Raw genomic sequence first — 15,278 nt, 5'->3', positions numbered from 1 at the left:
CCTCCCTTCCTTCCTTCCTTCCTTCCTTCCTTCCTTCCTTCCTTCCTTCCTTCCTTCCTTCTCTTGAGACAGGTCTTGCTCTGTCACCCAGGCTGGAGTGCAGTTGCATTATCACAGCTCACTGCAGTCTTGAACTCCCAGGTTCAAGGGATCCTCTTACCTTAGCCTCCCAAATGGCTAGGACTACCGGCATATACCACCACACCCAGCTAATTTTCATATTAATATGTTGTATAGAGACGAGGTTTTGCCATGTTCCCCAGGCTCGTCTTGAAGTCCTGTTCTTAGGCAATCCACCCGCCTTTGCATCCCAAAGTGCTGGGATTATAGCATGAGCCACCATGTCCAGCCTGAGTCATTTGTTTTTAGACAGAGTTCTTTTCTGAGATATTTCATTCTAAGGTACAGTACATTCTGATGTTTCTCATGTCCATAACTTTTTTTACTCTGACATGTCAGTGATATCTTAGTCTAGTAGAAAAGATTCTTAGTTTGCTGTTTTATTTATTTATTTATTTTTAAAAATCAGTACTTGTTATTCCACTGTCTGTTAGCTTCCTGTGTTGGCCATCCTTTCCTTTAATTCATTAACCAAATATTTTAATTTAAAAGTTACATTTGTATGCGGGATCCTGTGCCATAAAACAAATTACATTTTGATAATTGTGCTTAAAGAATTCTCTTTAAAAGCCTGGGCCCAGGCCAGGTGCGGTGCCTCACGCCTGTAATTCCAGCACTTTGAGAGGCGGAAGTGGGTGGATCACGAGGTCAGGAGATGGAGACCATCCTGGCTAACATGGTGAAACCCCGTCTCTACTAAAAATACAAAAAAATTAGCCGGGCGTGGTGGTGGGCGCCTGTAGTCCCAGCTACTCAGGAGGCTGAGGCAGGAGAATGGCGTGAATCTGGGAGGCGGAGCTTGCAGTGAGCCGAGATCTCGCCACTGCTGCGAACGGAGCGGAAAAAAAAAAAGGCTGGGCACAGTGGCTCATGCCTGTAATCTCAGCACTTTGGGAGGCCCAGGCGGGCAGATCACTTGAGGTCAGGAGTTCAAGACTAGCTTGGCCAACATGGCGAAACCCCGTCTCTACTAAAAATACAAAAATTAGCCAGACGTGGTAATCCCAGCTATTTGGGAGGCTGAGGCAGGATAATTAATTGAACCTGGGAGGTGGAAGTTGCAGTGAGCCGAGATCATGCCACTGCACTCTAGCCTGGGCGACAGAGGCAGACTCGGTCTCAAAAAGAAAAAAAAAAAAAAAGGTAGATAGATAAAGCATGTGTCAAACTGTAGTTAGAGGAGAGCACATGCATATTTTTAAGAGACGTGCATTGAAATATGTAGGGGTGACATGACATGGTGTCCGAAATGTGCTTTAAAATACATAGTTGAACGAAGCTACAGTAATCAAAACAGTGTGGTGCTGTCATAGAGACAGATAGACCAATGCTATAGAATAGAGAGCCCAGAAATAAACCCTCACACATATGGTCAAATGATTGTTTTTGTTTTTGTTTTTGTTTTCCCGAGACGGCGTCTTGCTCTGTCGCCCAGGCTGGAGTGCAGTGGCATAATCTTGACTCACTGCAACCTCTGCCTCCCAGGTTCAAGCTATTCTCTTGCCTCAGTCTCCCAAGTAGCTGGGATTACAGGCACCCACCACCACGCCCAGCTAATTTTTGTATTTTTAGTATAGATGAGGTTTCACCATGTTGGCCAGGCTGGTCTGGAACTCCTGACCTCAAAGGGATCCACCCGCCTCAGTCTCCCAAAGTGCTGAGATTACAGGCGTGAATCACCACGCCAGGCCAGTCAAATGGTTTTTATTTTGACCATTTATTAGGAGAAAAGACCATCTTTTCATCAAATGATGCTGAAAAACTAGATATCCGTATGCAAAATAATAAGTTGAACCCTTAGCAAACACCATATACAAAAATTAATTCATTATGGACCAAAGAACTACATGTAAGATCTGAAACTATAAAACTTGTAAAAGAAAGCATAGGGCAAAATCTTCATCACAAAATTGGGCTATATAAAAAATTTTTAAATTGTGCATCAAAAGATAATATCATCAGAGTAAACAGCCAACCCACAGAATGGCAGAAAATATTTGCAAATCATATATCTGATAAGGGATTACTATCCAGAACATTTAGAAAACCCCTAATAACTCAACAACAACAAAAACAACGCAATTCAAATATGAGCAAAGGACTTGAATAGACATTTCTTCAAAGAATACAATACAATATACAATTGACCAATAAACAATGAAAAGATGTCCAACCCCAGTACATCTACAAATCAAAACAATAATGAGATGTCATTAGGGAACTACAAATCAAAACAATCAAAACTCAAATAAAAACTGGGGAACTACAAAACTCAAATCAAAATTGGGGAACTACAAATCAAAACAATAATGAGATGTCATTTTATGTGCATTAGGATGGCTACCATCAAAAAAATGGAAAATATTAATAATAAATGTTGGCGAGGATGTGGAGACATTGGAATCCTTGTGCTCGGTTGGTGAGAATATAAAATGGTATATCACTATGAAAAACAGTATGGTGGTTCCTCAAAACAATAGTGATAGAATTACCATATGATTTGGGAAGCTGAGGCAGGTGAATCACAAGGTCAGGAGTTCAAGACCAGCCTGGCCAACATGGTGAAACCGCATCTCTACTAAAAATACAAAAATTAGCCGGGCGTGGTGGCAGGCACCTGTAATCCCAACTACTCAGGAGGCTGAGCACAGTATCGCTTGAACCTGGGAGGCGGGGGTTGCAGTGAGCTGAGATCGCACCACTGCACTCCAGCCCGGGTGACAGAGCAAGACTGTCTTAAAAAAAAAAAACAAAAACCAAAAAACTATATGATTCAGCAATCCCATTTCTGGGTACATACCCAAAAGAGCTGAAAGCAGGGTCCCAAAGATATTTGTGCACTGATGTTTACAACAGCATTATTCACAAGTTAAAAAAAATGGAAGCAACCTAAGTGTTCATGGGTTGAATGAATAAGCAAATCCATTCAACCTGTGGATGAATGGATGAGCGAATTGTTGTATAAATATACAATGGATAACCACTCAACCTTAAAAAGAGAGGAAATTCTGACCTATAGTACATTTATCTGCGTTGTACCTTGAGGACATTATGCTAAGTGAAACAAGCCAGTCGCAAAAAGACAAATATTATATAATTCCAATTATATGAGGTACTTAGAGTAGTAAAAATCATAGAAAGTAGAATGGCGGTTGCTAGGGGATGGGAGCAAGGGGGAGATGGAGAGTTATTTGTTGTTGTTGTTTTTGTTTTGTTTTGTTTTGTTTTTTGAGACAGAGTCTTGCTCTGTCTCCCAGGCTGGAGTGCGGTGGTGCGATCTCAGCTCACTGCAACCTCCGCCTCCCAGGTTCAAGTGATTCTCCTGCCTCAGCCTCCCAAGTAGCTGGGATTACAGGCACCCGCCAGCACACCCAGCTAATTTTTGTATTTTTAGTAGAGACGGGGTTTCACTGTGTTGGCCAGGCTAGTCTCAAACTCCTGACCTTGTGATCTGCCCACCTTGACCTCCCAAAGTGCTGGGATTACAAGCGTGAGCCACTGCACCCCGCCAAGAGTTATTGTTTAATGGGGACAGAGTTTCAGTTTTACAATATTAAAGAGTTCTAGAAATGGATAGTGATGACAGCATTATGAATGTATTTCATACCACTGAACTATCAACTTAAAAATGGTTAAGATGGAAAATTTATGTGCATTTTATCACAGTTTTAAAGGTTAATGGGAAAAAATACTTAGAGAAGACAAGAAGTTGATGAAGCATGTGTGGCAAAATCTTTATGGCTGTTAAATCTGGCTGATGGCATATGGAGGTCTATTATGTTTTACTGTGTGTATGTAAATATTCATGATAAAACTAAATTTTTTAGTTCCAGAAATTTTTTTTTGGTGCTGTTCTCAACTCTTTCTAGAAACTCTTCTAATTTTTTGCTCATGCTGGGGTCTGACAGCTGACTGAGCAAAGTCAAGGAAGCGTAAAACAGCAGAGCTGGTGCAGGGAGCAACAAGTGCTTCAGCCTTGTTGGTGCATACGGTGTGAACCAGAGAGAAGTAAGTAATGAAAATGGAGCCTCCAGCAAGGGCTGGCTAATGGGCTGCCTTGTAGGCCGCAGCAGATGATGTTCTCTCCCTGTTCTCTATACCTCTGGCCCTGCATTCCCCTGCAGCTGCAAAGGAGGACAGTTTCCAGCACACTGACAGCTTCCTGCCTCAAGCATCTGTACATCTTGCTTTTCCTCTGCTTAAGATTTGGGTATCATGGGAATTTCCTCAACTGACGGCAGGTATATCCTGGAAATGAGGGAGGCAGGAACTTAATCTCAACAATGCAAGGCGGGACTTAGTGGGAAAATGCCCCAGCCTTCTATCCTCTGATAGGATGATTCAGAGGAATGTTCCACGCAGTATCTCAGAAGACCTACAGGATTGAGCTGCAGTTACCCACAGGGGGATCCTGCTCATTATCGCACCACTGATGGGTCTTCCTCCCTCCACTGTTTCACTTTCCCACTCCCTTATTGGGGCTTCCTAGGATTACCTCCCAAATAAACTATGTGCACCCAGATTCTTGTCTCAAGGTGTGGTGATTTCAAAATATATTCATAAATTCTTTGACACTCCTCACTTCAATAGATGGAGCTAATTTCCCTCCCCTTAAGTATGGGCAGGTTTAGTGACTGCTTCTAAGGAATAGACTACAGTAGCCATGATGTGTGTCTTCCAAGGCTAGGTCATAAAAGACTTTACAAATCTCCACCTTGTTCCTTTGAATCATGCCATGGATACATGCAAGCATGCCTATCAAGGGACAGAACCACGGCCCTCTGACAACAGCCACATGCCTGAGCCATCTTAGAAGTGGATTCACCGGCCCCAGGCAAGCCTTCAGATGATTGCAGCTCCAGTTGACATCCTGATGACAACCCAGTGAGAGCCCTTGAGCCTGAACCACTCAGCTGAGCTGCTCCCAAATCCATAACCCACAATAACTGTATGAGTGTTTATTATTGTTTTAAGCTGCAAACTTTTGCGGTAATTTGTTCTGTAGCAATAGATAATACGCAGGGGCTGCTGTTGGGTGAAGCCAAATTAAGACATCAGCTGTAATGAACCTTCAGGACATAATCCTACAGGTGGGGGAAGTTACAAAAGGTTTTAAAGGGAAGCTCCCACCCCCAACTAGCAGACCCTACCTCAGGTCTTTTTCCTGTTCAGGCTGCCCACTCTCCCCATGGCCATGGTTCGTATTCTCATCCAAGGTAGCAGAAGCACAAATTTAATGTTTCAAAAATGAAACATTTGTTTTATGATTGTTCTCTTGATGTTGAGAATTCATTAGAATTTTCCGTTGGTGTTCTCCAGCATAGGCATTTTGGTAGGGGGCTTCCAGTCCCAATCAGGATCTGTTGGGTACAGTTCCACTGCCACACCCCACCCACTAATTTCCTCCCCCTCACTCTAGGCACACCAGCCCCATAGAGCATGGCGCCATGGTATGGTGTCTGGGGGCAGGGTGTTCCATGACCCTGTCTGACTGTGCATTCAGATTCCTGTTCTCTATCCCCCTGGCCCACCTGCATTCCCCTGCAACTGCAGAGGACAGTTTCCAACACTGACAAGTATCTGTACATCTTACTTTTCCTCTGCTTAAGGCTTGGGCATCATGGGAGTTTGCTCAACCGAAGGCAGGTGTACCCCAGAAGTGGGAGAGGCAGGAACACACACATCAGTAATTATGTGGCTACTGATGTCCAGGTGACCTTTTCTCTCACCTCAGGGCCACTTACGCTGCCTCTCTCATCTGGAATAGCCAAAGAACCTGCATTCTTGAGTGGGGCACTTCCCCCAGAACTGAAGTCACATTTCACCCCCCTGTCAATCCCACCCTAGGTGAACAATCCATGTGCATCCCTGGAATGCTCTCTTAAGGTGCCTCTCCATCAGGCCATCCCAGGGAGAACCCATGGCTCCCAGAAACTCTGGAAGTGATCACTATCGTCCCTCCTCCCAACACCTGTGGCTCTGGCCACGTTGCAGGGTGGAGGGTACCTTTTCATGCTCTCCGTGTGATGGACAGGATGACCTCTTTCCCCACTATGGGAGATGCTGGTAGTGTCCATCCACCTCCTCTTAGCACTCACCTGACTGAAACTGCTCATGGGAACATTTTGAACAACACAGGAAGTGCCAGGGGATAATGCCCACAGGGCAGCCTTCAATTCATAATTGAAGGGATCAGTGTCAGCTCTTTATTCCCTCAAGTAGGGTAGCAGAACCATGCTCTACACTTTCCCAGAGTTCTCGTGGGACTGGGCGCTCCCAGTGTCCCACGATGGTAACCTGCTCCACACACCCCATGTGGGGGGTCCTTCACTTCCCCACCATGCACCTTCCAGCTCTACAACTTGTACTCGAGTCTGTGTCTCAGTGTCTGCATTTGAAGGAACTATGACACACACCACAATTACACTGAATTTCACAGATGTCTCCTCCTAAGAGTGGAGATAAGAAGAAGTTGCACATTACTGTGAAACTTCTAAAAATAATTTTCTCAAAATGAAATAGCAAAAACCCTCTCTCCACCCAAATGCAGTTTATCTCCTTTCAGCCTCTCTGATCCTGAGTGAGAATCGTCTTCCCACCCGGCAGCATGATGCCCCTTGAACTTAATCACATGGGGTCTGGTGTCTTCAGAGGTCTGTGTCAGGTTGTGGGGCTGGGGAAAAGAGGGCAGATCTCCTGTGGTGTCACAAGTTATTGCCACAAGCAAATACTTCACAAAGCACTTTGTAGGCTTTGAGAAGCCAGTGACTATTCTAAACCTTTACCTGGACCTTGTTTCCAAGTTCCAGAATGTAGGGCCCTCTGCTCACCTGAAGCCACCATGGGATGCCTTTCAAACTGGAAGACTGCCTTCCCTCTCCACCAAAGATGCTTCTCTTCCAGCCCCATCAGCCTCTCTTGAAGCCTGGCTGTCAGAGTGATTTCTTCTTTTCTGTCATTTTCCATACTCAATTTATCACCACATGTCGTGGGTTTTTCTTGCAACCACTTCCAGAGTCTATCCTTGTCTCTGCACATCCACTGTCACCCCAGTAGTAGATCGCATCACTTTTCTCAGTTCTTCACTCACCCCGAGTCCATATTCTTTGCCATGTGACTTTGCAGCCCCTCCCACTAGAGGTGGTATGTTCTTCCATATGCCTTGACCTTGGGCTTGGCCATGTTGACTTACTACAGCCAATGAGATGTCACAAAGACTTGAAATGTGCTTGTGTGGCAGGGCTTGCTGTCTTGCACCTCAGACATCATCAAGAGAACACGTGCTGGCTAGCCCCTGGGCCCTGGAGAATGACAGACGTACAGGGCAGAGCTGCAGCAGGAAATAGAGCTATCCCAACTGCTCCCTACCAATTATCATTGTTTTAAGGGGCTCGTTTGTTACACAGCAATATTGTGGCAATAGCTGACTGATATACCCCTGTAGTCCAAATGACCACAGTTTTGTTTCTTAACTTCCATAGTAATCTCTTAACCAGTTTGCATGTTTTAATTTTGCCCCTTGCCACTCCATTGTATAAACGGCAGCCACTGTGATATTTTTATTGTAAATTCGATTGCATCTTTTCCTAGTTTAAATGATTTCAATGGCATCCCATTGTAATTTTTTTAAAGATCAATTTTTTAAGATCAAGCACTTCTAACAGTCTAGTCATTAAAGGGTTTAAGTGTGTAGATCTCAAGAAGAAAAACAGAAGACAAACACACTTATCAAGTAAAGGAAGAAATGTAAAAAAAAAATTGGGAAGAAAGAAATCCTATGCCATCTCTTCTACAAATAAAATTTCTCAAAACCACACTCAGAAACAATGCTAAGTTTATACAAGTGTGTTTGTAACACTAAACAAAACTAGAATTACAGAAAGCTCTCAATTTATTCTATACTCCGTCTCTGTTTTGGACTCTGCAGTAGCTTGTACTGTGTCAACCAAGTTAAGCTGGAGTCATATCTCCCAGAATTCCCTCCCCTTGGTGAGTTCAGGTCAGGGTTGGCCACAGGAGTAACTTGTGCAAGATTTGGAAAGAGACAGACAGCAGCAGCAGCTGTTACATTTGGAAGATGGGTGCAGGCTTTAGATGCCACTACAGCTGCCTCTGTCCCCATCCCCGTGGCCTCATCTGCCTGAGGTCAGTCAGACCGATAGCTCCTGTTCCTCACACCAGACCTCCTACATGTGCAGCTCTGAGGGTTTTTAAATTTTTAAAATTTTTTGGATACAGGGTCTCACTTTGTTGTCCAGGCTGGAGTGCAGTGGCACAATCACAGCTCACTGCAGCCTCGACCTCTTGGGCTCAAACAATCTTCTCACTTCTCAGCCTCCTGAGTAGGTGGAACTACAGGCACGCACCACCATGCCTAGCTAATTTTTTGTATTTTTTGTAAAGATTGGGTTTCTCCGTGTTGACCAGGCTGGTCTTGAACATTTGGGCTCAAGCAATCCTTCTGCCTCGCTCTCCCAAAGTGTTGGGATTACAGGCGTCAGCCACCTGCGCCCAACCCACAGATGTCTTCCGTAGGTCATCCTGGATGTATGAAAGACAGCCAGGTTCCAATTTGTCCTCATGGGTTTTGCTGTGGCTTCCTGGGTCTCCATTCATGTTTGCTTTCTCCCGCTTTGTGTCAAGCTTTTCTTTGTAGCCTGCCCTGGCTGACCCAGGTTTACCACTACACACAAAGAACAGCCTTCCATCGATTTTTTTCCATCATTTCCCCTGTGACATCTTTCTGATCTTCAAGTAATCCTTACAGGTTTTACCTCACCAGCTTTTCCCACAAGGACATAAGGTCTAACTCCTATAATAAATCCGTGATTCAAGGGCATCCTACTGCAATAGGAACAAACCCCCAGCTCCTCATCACGGCCTGCAATACAAGGCATGACATGGCCTCTCCCATCTCATCTTATGTCTGTCTCCTCCCTGCTTGCCTGGGTACGGTGTCATCATTCCTTCAGAACAAGAGCCAATTGACTGGATATCGTAATCACATTCTCTGTTGAGTCACTTAGCTGCTTCAAGGCTCTCCTCCCCACGTTCCCTGGTTGCCTGAGTCTGGGGAGGAAGAGGTTAAGCTTGTTGGAAGGCCTGGATGGCTTGGGCCTGTTCTCAATCAGAGCACAGCAGGAAGGCGTGGGGCGGCTTGCTGGGTCGGGGAAGTCTCCATAGCAAAGCGATTAGGTCAAGTGTGGGAGAGAACATGCTGAATGTTCATCTCTGTGCATGGAAGAGGGTGGGCTGGGCCAGGGGCAGGAAGGATGGGCGGTCAAGGTCTCAAAGTGGTAAAGCCCTGGGAGTTGGCTTTGCCTCTGCAGAGATTTGGCCAGCTCTGGGCGGAGGGTCAGCGTCTCAGGCATCTCATGACAGGCTGGAACGGGTCAATGGACCAGTCTTGCTGGCTGTGCTGTCTCCAGCCCTCCCCTCCCTGGCTTCTTCCTGAGATTTCTTGGCCCAGGAAGCATGTCTGTCCTCCAAGAAACTTCTCCCAGCTGGCTCCTCTCAGCCGGCTCTGCATCACCATGAGAGGTGGCGTTGGCTCCCCGTCTGGCCCTACAGTTTGGACCAAGTACACACATAGGGGAAGGTGAGTTGTGTCCCTGAAACACCACAGGAATCAGGGAACTTGACTTGTCTTGATTTTGTTTCCTGGCTGCATAAGTGGAACATGAAACGCCTTTCACCTCCCACCTTCTGTTCCAGTCACACTGGACCACACGCTGTTCTCTGGTTGAGCCAGGCTCCCTCACGGCTTTGAACGTGCTGCTGCCTCTGCCTAAAATGTCCATTCCCATCTCACCCTTAAGACCTGACCCAGTTGTTACTCCCTTTGAGAGGCCTCCCCTCAAGACAATGAGTCCTGTCTTCCTAGGGGCTTCTGTGTGGTGACTGCATTACATCCCCCGTGTCCACCTTTAACCTCCACACAGAGCACCTGAAACTTTTAAAAAATATATAATTTAGGTGGGGCGCAGTGGCTCACGCCTGTAATCCCAGCACGTTGGGAGGCCGAGGGGGGCGAATCACAAGGTCAGGAGATCGAGACCATCCTGGCCAACACGGTGAAACCCCGTCTTTACTAAAAGTACAAAAATTAGGTGAGCATGGTGGTGGGCGCCTGTAGTCCCAGCTACTCAGGAGGCTGAGGCAGGAGAATAGCTTAAACCCAGAAGGTGGAGGTTGCATGAGCCGAGATCACGCCACTGCACTCCAGTCTGGGTGACAGAGCAAGACTCCATCTCAAAAAAAAAAAAAAAAGAAAAAAGAAAAAAAATTTAATCTCTACTTTGAACCTCCATTTGGCTGGCAGCAAAAATCATGCTGGTCAATTTCTGAGAAATGTGGTCATTTTAGGTTAAAATTCACTTAATTCTGAAATGTTCCTTTCTGCAGTCCCATTCCTACCTTCTCAACAGGGTCTCGTCTCTGTTTCGGTGGTGGTGGGCTGATGGAACATGGGTGTTATCATGGTTCTGGGCACAGCATTCTTCCTCCCTGGCTACTCCCAAGATGTTTGAGCTTCCATGTGGTCCCTGGCAAGACTCATGGTCCCCTTGTTCCAACCATGAGGTGCCCTCAGGTCCCCAACTTTCTCCCATCTGACTTCCATGCCCTTCTCAGGGTTATGGGAAATGTTAGCCGCTCTCCTATAACATCCTGCCAGCCCTAGAAGCTCTCTGGGTCTACTTAGGTCCCTCTGCTGCCAAAGATGCCTGGACAGCCCTATGCTATGGGTACCACGTTACAGCAGATGACCGATGGGAAGTGGGGCAGGTCTCTACCTTCAGATCCCAAACTCGTATGAAATCTGAGGGTCTTATTGTCCACTCCCATCCTTCTAGATATAACCCTAGAGAGAAGGTAGCATGCAGGACACTTTCTCAGGATCCATCCCCTCCAGCATCAAAATGACTTGCTTCCTCAGCTCACCTCTCCCTACCTGCCTTCCCCCGACCCTCTTCCCTGCCCCTAGGATCTTTACCTTTTAACCCTTTTTTTCAAGCCGGGATCTCACTCTGTCACCCAGGCTGGAGTACAGTGGTGCAATTCCAGCTCACTGAAGTGTACACCTTTCAGGCTCAAGTGAGCCTCCTACCTCAGCCTCTTGAGTAGCTGGGATGACAGGTGCAAGTCACCATGTTTGGCTAATTTTTTATTTTTTAAATTTTTGTAGAGATGGGGTCTCTCTATGTTGCCCAGGCTGATCTCAAAGTCCTGGCCTTAAGCAATCCTCTTGCCTTGGCTTAACTATTTTTTTTTTTTTGACTAGTTAATATATGCACATGGAACAAAAGGAAGTCAAATAGTACAAAAGAACATTCATATTTGTATATAATTTATTTAATCCTACATTTCTTAGGATGCAATCAACTGACTTCACCAAGAGTAATGACAAAACCCCTTTCTCCCAAATCGTCTCTTTTCTCTCCTCCATTCAGTTTGGACTGGTTATTGCTATTATTAGTTCTACTGCTTTACTGCTCCATAGGGACACTGAGTGTTTGTATGAGAAAAATCGTCTTTGTTCAAGACAGTCAAGCATTTTGCAGTTTGCTCATTATCTTTGGTCCCCACACACTAAATGACATCAACACTGCCCAAGCTCCAAGACCACCAAAGAAGCAGACGCTACCCCTGGCCAACAGCCTCTCTCTAGAGGATTCTTGTATAACTTCACACTTATTTGTATCTCTAATAGCTGGGCTACAGACTTTAAACGTATCTTTTCGTGGCCTTCTACTACAAAAAAAATGAGAAAATCAAGATACTTAACACATTCTTACCTTCATTGGTTTTTACAGTTTCTGCTTTATAATGGGTTATAACATTCGTTTTGTTTCGCAACCATAGTTCCAATAGTTGTTTTAATTGTAATCCCGAAACATAAATGTATTCAGTGCTCACTACTGGTGTTTTTGCTTCTGTTTCTCATTTGTTTACGAAACTTGGTCTTTTTGTATTTTCTTCAAGGTAGTTGAATTTTTGTAGTTTTGAAAATATGTGCATGTTCTATATTTGGACTACAGTTTGGGTTGATATGAAGTTCCTGAATCATGTTTTCTTTCTCTGAGGACACCATAGGAGCATATGTGGCACAAGATTGTTTCATTGTATTCTAGCTTTGAATCTTGCTATGCTGATGTTTATAGTCAATCTGATTTTTTTAGCTTTAAGTTCGGGGGTGCACGTGTAGGTTTGTTAGATGGGTAGATTGAGTGTCACAGGGGTTTGGTATACAGATTATTTCATTATCCAGATAATAAGCATTGTACCTGATAGGAACTATTTACAATCCTCATCTCCCTCCCACACTCCACCCTCAAGTAGGCACCAGTACTCAATGTTTAGCTCCCACTTAAGTGAGAACATGCAGTATATGATTTTCTGTTACTATATTAGTTCACTTAGGATAATTGCCTACAGCTCCATCCGTGTTGCTGCAAAGGACAAGATCTTGTTTTTTTATGGCTGTGTAGTATTCCATGGTGTATATGTTCATCACAGCACTGTTTTCTCAAACTTTTTAATTGTTTTGCAGATTCAGGGTCTCACTATGTTGCTTAGGCTGGTCACGAACTCCTGGGTTCAAGTGATCCTCCAGTCTTGGCCTCCCAGAGTGCTGATATTACAAGTGTGAGCTACCACACTTGGCCCTGATGGGACTATTCACAATAGCAAAGACATGGTGTTATTTTTTGTTGGATGATCTGATCTTTCTACTGAGTAACCAAAAACTCTTTATCTTTGAATTAGGGCAATATTAATAGGATATATTGGTATTAGTTAATCTGTTCCTTTAGCAATTCATTTAGTGAATGTTCACTGGGGGCTTCTAGATGCCAGGCATTATTTTAAGCATTGGGAAAACAGCAATAAACAAAAAAGGACAAAAATCCCCATTCTCATATCTCAAAGAACATACATTTGGGTGTAAACATACATTGGGTATAGTTTAGAAAAAGCTATATCCATTTTCCCAGAATATAGTATTGTCTTTCAATCTATAAATTCACATTTTCAGTTTAGGGAAGTTTTTTTAATGTATATATTTGAATGCCAATTCAAATGTTCATATGTTGACTTTCTTCTGTATTTGTTCCATAGCTATTATTTCTTCTCATCTTAAAATTCACGGTTATTCTCCATGTTACTGCATTCATTTTTCCGAAATGTACTTTCCAGGCTTCTAGCTTAATTTTCATAGAGTTTTGCTCCTTCATTGGGTCTTTCATTTCTGTGATAGTTTTATTCTTCTCTTTCACTTTTTTCCTGAGTCCTGGTAGCTTATATTTCTCTTCTTTCCCTTGTCTTTTAATTCTTTTCTGGTATACTTGTAATTTCTCTTTTTTTTTCGTTTCTTTCTCTTCTTTCAGTCTTTTGTGCTTGCTTTCTTTCTTGCTTTCTTGCTTTCTTTTTTTTTTTTTTTTTTTTTGGACAGGCTCTCGCTTTGTTGCCCAGACTGGAGTGCAGGTGCAGTGGCATCATCTGGCTCACTGCAGCCTTGACCACTTGGACTCAAGTGATCCTCCCACCTCAGCCTCCCAAGTGGTACAGGCAAGCGCCACCATGCCCAGCTAATTTAAAAATTTTTTTTTGTAGAGACAGGTTTTTGCCATGTTGCCCAGGCTGGTCTCAAATTTCTGGTCTCAAATGATCTATGTGCTTTGGCCTCCCAAGGTGCTGGGATGACAGGTGTGAGTCACTGCGCCTGGCCTGTAACTTTTCTTGGAGTAATTGTTTACAGATAATTTTTTTTCATTAAGTTACTGAATTCATGAGAAAATTCTTGGTCCCAATGATCATCTATCCAAGACAAAGTCTTTCTCAAATGTTAGCAAGAAGTCTCTTTCTGGCTCATTGGAAAGCTCTGAACAATAGAGTTGTGTGTATGTGTGGTGGGTGTGGTGGTAGTTTGGCCTTTCCTATGCCAAACACAGACTGTATAGTTCACCATGGTTTTATATATATATATATATATCAATATCTGTAATTTTGAATGTGTATGCAATTTGTATTGATGGGGTAACATTTTTCCCACCAAGTAATTGGTATTTCCTTCCAAAAATGGAAGGGGAGCTTTGGTGGAATGTAACCCTGGGGTTAAAAAAACTTGAATGGATTCCTAGGAAAATTATATGACATATCCCACCTAATTTGAAACATGGTTCAGTTACCAAATTGTTTATAAGCACTTTGTTTAGCAGGAAGGTGGCCAAGAGAGAGTTTAGCCTTGAGGCTGTCTATCAAACACTTTTTGTGAAAAGAGACAAAAGGTGGAAATGAATAAGTTTAGATTATGCACTGTAGGTCCTTTTCTTTTTGTTTTTTCTCTTACCAGCACCTGTTCATGTTTTAACTGAAGAGGGAAAGCCTAGTAAGACAGGTCTCCTGTCTGGGGCCCGAGACATGGGCACATGAGCCTTCTTAGATATCAGCTGAGCGAGAGCTTCAATCCACTCTCCCATCTGCAAGGATGGATCCAGACACTGTGTCATACAAATATTTTAAATGCTATGGAAATTTCTTAGTGGTGGATAAAATGAACTCTTTTAATTAAGATAGTCCTGCCCCATGAAAGATAAACTTGTAGAGTTCAGTGACAAAATCTTTGTTACTCAAATTTCCCTTGGTCTCTCAAGTTTACGAGAACAAATGGAGTCACATTAAAAGCCATAAATCTAAATGTCACCAACTCACTCAGACTTAAACCATTTGAAAATACCTCTTATAGGCTGGGCACGGTGGCTCACGCCTGTAATCCCAGCACTTTGGGAGGTCGAGGAGGGCAGATCATGAGGTCAGGAGATCAAGACCATCCTGGGTAACATGGTGAAACCCCGTCTCTACTAAAAATATAAAAAAAAATTAGCCGGGCGTGGTGGCAGGCACCTGTAGTCCCAGCTACTCGGGAGGCTAAAGCAGGAGAATGGTGTGAATCCGGGAGGTGGAGCTTGCAGTGAGCCAAGATCGCGCCACTGCACTCCAGCCTAGGTGACAAAGTGAGACTCCCTCTCAAAAAAAAAGAAAAAAAAAAAAAGAAAATACCTCTTATGCTGCTTTGGTGGTGGGGGGCAAGGGCAGGGGCACAGGGCTGGCAGTGGGGACGAATTCCTAGAGGTAACTCGCGCAAGCTCATTAGCAAATCC

Source organism: Theropithecus gelada, chromosome 10 (genome assembly GCF_003255815.1).
Source record: "Theropithecus gelada isolate Dixy chromosome 10, Tgel_1.0, whole genome shotgun sequence".
Taxonomy (NCBI): Eukaryota; Metazoa; Chordata; class Mammalia; order Primates; family Cercopithecidae; genus Theropithecus; species Theropithecus gelada.
The sequence above is the reverse complement of the archived record's forward strand: the minus strand, read 5'-3'. Positions refer to the sequence as shown.